The following is a 5,000-nucleotide window of genomic DNA, read 5'->3' as shown; positions in this document are numbered from 1 at the left end:
TCTGTTAGAGTCTAGCGTCCCTTTGAGCAATATCATTTCAGTTTTTCCTGCAGAGAGGGCCAGTTTTCGGGCTACAGTCCATTCGGCTAGAATGTTAGCTGCCCTATTTCCATTGAGTTCTAGCGCAGCTCTCGAATCTCCAGTAACTATTACTAAGAGATCGTCGGCATACGCCAGGCACTTATGGACACTGTCGTCCTCTTTTAGCGTTCGAAGGATTTCATCGAAGATGAGATTCCAGCAGGTCGGACCGAGGACAGAGCCTTGGGGACAACCCTTAGTGACCTTTTTGCTTACTTCTCCAGCACAGGAGACAAATTTTGTCTCTCTGTCCGAGAAGTAGCTCTCAATCACTCTGTAAAGATTTCTGGGGCAACTCCGGTCGACCAAGGTTTTAAGTACGCTGGGCCACCAGACATTATCAAACGCTCCTGAGATGTCGAAGGAGAGTGCTAGCACATACTTGTTTTTGCACGCCGTTACAATGTTTCTGAGTTCAACAAGACAGTCTTCAGTAGACCTGTCTCGCCTAAATCCATACTGATTGTCGGCCACAAAATTTTCCCGCATTACAGTGGGAGACAACTTGTTAAGAATCATTCTTTCGAAGATTTTTCCCAATACTGAGAGCAAGCAGATTGGCCTGTAAGACTTAACCTCCTTTTCGTCCTTTTTCGGATCTTTAAGTATGGCTACCAGAGAGCCTACTTTCCAATTCCGAGGAAACAAACCTTGCGAGAGACAGGCGTTGAAGATATCGAGTAGGTCATCGCATAAGCAGGAGGCTTGCTTAACCACTTCGACTTCAATCCCGTCTAGGCCAGGAGCTTTGCCGTTCTTTTGGCAATTCAGGGCGAGACTCAGGTCTTCTGCAGTAAAAGGATCGGCGTCCTCCGCATCGGAGCCAAGTCTAACTACCCCTCTGATCCTGGTTTGCTCTGGTGTTTCCTTTTCGGAGTTGTCGTCCGGAATCAGACCATTGAGGAGGGCTTCAGCCGTGTCATGCCAATTCTCCGTCATTTCACCGTTCAGATCCCTGACGTTACTCTGAACCCTCAGCTGTCTCTCCTTATCTGTGGCGAGGCGGTATGCCAATCCCCATGGGTCCAGTCTTCCAGATTCAGAGACGAATTGCCTCCAACTGTCAGACTTCGCCCGTCGAATCTCATAGTTGTAAATTTTCTTACATTTCATGTAATCCGATCTCAACTGTTGGCGCTCTTCCATTCGCCGAGCCTGGGAGAATTTCCTTCTTGCCCGGGTCACCCTTTTCCTCATTTGCGTGAGTCTAGTTGACCACCATGGCACGGTCCTTCTCCTCCAGCTCTTTCTCCCCATCGAAGCTTCGCATGATTCAATCAAAAGTTTTTCGATTTCCTCAACGCGTTCTTCAATATTCGCCACTGTGGACAGCGGCTTTCTCACCAACGTACGCAGCTCCTTTTGCAAGACTGAGTGGAAGAGCTCCCAGTTTGCTGTTTTGAGCACGAAACGTCGCTTACGCGCTGGCTTATTTAGGTCAAAATCATTACCAAGCGCAGTGGTTAGTTGGATGGTAGTCTCGATGACCCTATGATCACTAGTAGTCGTGTCCTCTCGGACTCGCCAACCAGTAACACAGGGGAACATCATCGATGTGGCTAGCGTGACATCGATATCAGACTTACCAACCGTGCTGAAATACGTAAATGCCTGACCTCTTTCGTTCAAAATATAGAGACCATTAGTGGCAATAAACGCTTCCAGTTTCTCTCCGCGTGCATTGCTTTGGTTTCCTCCCCATAGCGGGGATTTAGCATTTGCATCAGCAGCTATGATTACCCTCTTCCCTCTTAGTTGTTTAACAACGCGTTCGAGTTTGATTAGACCAACTTCCATGTCCTCGGAAGGAGGGAAGTATTGACTAATCAAATATAGAGAAGTTGTGGGTTTCTCAAGATATGCACAAACAATGTGGGAGTCACAGCATTCGCTCAGCTTGATTAGGCTGATTTCCTGCATCGAGGACGCTAGGGCAGCCATAGGAGGCTCTTCCCCATCGTTCCCCGTAACTACTACCACATTTTTACCAAAGCTCGGGATTTTACCCCGATGACTGTATGGTTCTTGCATGAGCATTATCTTTTGAGATCGTTCGAGTAGTCCACTCACCTCAGCATGCACGACCTTGGATCTTCTCATGTTTAACTGAGAAATCTTTAGTGTGTCACTTACAGCAGTGGACTGGTTTGCTGTTGCTCTGGTTGGTAGAGAAAGTCCATACCCAGAGTAGCGTTGACCGGGGTGTGACAGGAGGGACGGGGCCGTCCCAGTCTTATCCACCCTCATTCGTTCGAGAAGCACGCTGCAATTAGTCAGGGAGCCGGAATGAGTACCAGAGCCATGGCAAGTAACTCTGGACCCACCATCGGGCCTTTCCATTGCGTTAGTTGAACCCATTGAGACGAAGTGCGTGACTCTTCCTCTCGGGCCTTCTATTATTTTATGTTTACCCATATTATAATATTTCTCACTTCGTCCCTACGCGTGTCCCAGCCTCCTCGGACCCTCAAATGGGACTCTGTAGTAGCCCTTTTACAAGGGGGTACAGAGTCAGGCCATCACGCGGGATATAGAAGAGGGGGACCACCCCAACTTCTAGCCCATAGCCATCCACTGGTGTGGATGACCCAGCCGATTGACCTGGCAAAGGGCTCTTTTCTCGCCAGGCCTCCCGTTTAGCAGAAGCAGGTGGCCAAAGGTGAGTGTTGGAGACTTCATCCCCGCAGAGATGGGTCTCCTCAGCACCCAGGATCCCCTTTTCCTGCGACACGGGTCTCCATGCACGGCCTACGCATGGGCGGGTTATCCAGTCCCACACTGGTGACAGATTTAAGGACGGTCCTTCACGGGTCGTGCCTTTCTACGCAAGCGCAGATTAAGAGAGCTTGTCTGGCTCTTGGACTTTCGTTCTATTTCCAATTTCACCTTACCTTTCCGCGAGCGCACTTACCGTTCGAGATTTGACTGGACTGAAAATGGGGTATAGTTAATAACTTACCATAATGACTTTTTATTGTTATTATTATTATTATTATTGATTAGACTTTTATATCTAGGCTTATGCTATGTTAGTCTATGAGATGCATGTATATATATATTATTTATGACAGAATGTGAGCTATAGGCTATAGAGCTAATAGCTTATGGGTTTATTCTAGTCATATTATGATATGATATGATAGGATATGAGTGTGATTTGTGATTTGTCTTCAGCTAGTGGTCTTATACTGTTAGTCATTTATCTTCAGTCTTTTAGTCTTTATTGACTTACAGACCCAACCTGCTCCCAGGCGACAGCTCTCGAAGGGGATAACAAGGCATGAGCGAGTACTCCTCTCTTTGCTTTACGTTCGAAATTATGGTAGCTTTAGGAGGAATTTCTTGATTCTTTCGTTCGAGAACACCGAATGAATATACTCTTTTATACTCATCAATACAGGTCTATACCAAGCCGACATGGCAATCCCTGACTCGGTGTTTTGATCAATTACGCTCCTGCCCTCCCCATCGAGGACCGTCTTCCCAGCAAGCGGTCCTTGGTCCGCAAGCCAGGTGCGCTGTTTCTAGGTTTGGTAAAAACCTTGGTCTTGAGATTTGATCCCGGTCGCTAGATGCCTCCAGCAATCCTGCGGATACTCTCACATTACCAAGTTTAATTCCTACGCCCAAGGGACATGTAGGAAGAGGTTTGTCCAGAACCTCGCTGGTGTTTCGTTCGAACTATTGTTGCGATCCATTATAGTTTTGTCCCATTCTCCGGGCTATAACAGTCTTGAGTTTGCCAGACTCCTGATTCCTAAGAATCTCCCTTAGTAGGTTACTCAAACTCTTCGCCAGCGGGTCATCGCTAAAACAAGGGACTACAAGAGACCCCAAGTTTCGCTAATCCGTGGAGACGTCGAAGGTTTGAGAAGAGACAGCATGTGTGGGGCCGGCCTTACCCCACTTGTTGTTATTAATTAATATTTCATGCGCCCCTTATTAGCAACTGTGACTTTGGTGAGACCAATTTGGTGCTCGCTGTGTCTTTAAAACTTTCTAACAATATGCAAGAACGATCCTCGACAGCACACCAGCGATCTCTCGCCAATGATGCCGCTATCGAGGGGCCGCCATCCTTCGAGGGACACCGGCAATTTTTAGGTGTGACCACCTCCGAGGACCGCGGATTGCGCACATGATCTTTCAAAAGCCTGCAAGATAGAGGCGTGCGAGAGATGTTCATGTGAGCACAGGGCACACAAAAGCACTCATCGCCACCTGACCATCTTCCTCAATAGGCTGCAACGCACGGTCCATCGGTCATCATATTTATACAATCTCTTCAAACATTCTTCTGACAAAAAACAAAGTTAAAGTCAAAACTTCATGGCTGACTTTCTCTAAAGTCCTTCACAACATACGGTGAATAACATATTCTCGCTCGGAACTTTGAGTGATTTTTCAGTGAGCCAAAAAGAATACAAAACACGGATATATTCCGCTTAAAAACTTTTCGAACCAACGCTATCTAGCGCTCAGTCACATTAGGGCCATTCGGTCTAAGACACCGACCCGTGACTATGCTGTGCTAAGTTTCATACCTCGAGCAGCTAAGCTCACTCCCAACACTCTTATATGTACGAAAAGGTCCGCCGGCAGAACGGCGACGAGCCGGCTATAACATAGTCGGCCATAGGGCAAACTTCTTCGATAGGACCAAAATCAATGAGGTACTTCAAATGATGAAAAAATATTTGCATAACAAAATACTTGTAAACAAATTCCAATAGTTTTAAATAATAAAATTTTATCTAAGATAACATAGTCCAACGCGGCGCATTGCTTTCGGCCGGCGGACGCAAACGCCTCGCTCGCGAGCCGACCCCTCCAACCAGCGGCTAAGTCCAACGCGGCGCATTGCTTTCGGCCGGCGGACGCGAAAGCCTCGCTCGCGAGCCGACCCGTCCAACCAGCGG

Source organism: Prorops nasuta, unplaced genomic scaffold (assembly GCF_024137725.1).
Source record: "Prorops nasuta isolate Cenicafe-Biocafe unplaced genomic scaffold, Cenicafe_Pnas_1.2 PNAS00122, whole genome shotgun sequence".
In the NCBI taxonomy this organism is placed as follows: Eukaryota; Metazoa; Arthropoda; class Insecta; order Hymenoptera; family Bethylidae; genus Prorops; species Prorops nasuta.
Note: the sequence above shows the minus strand (reverse complement) of the source record.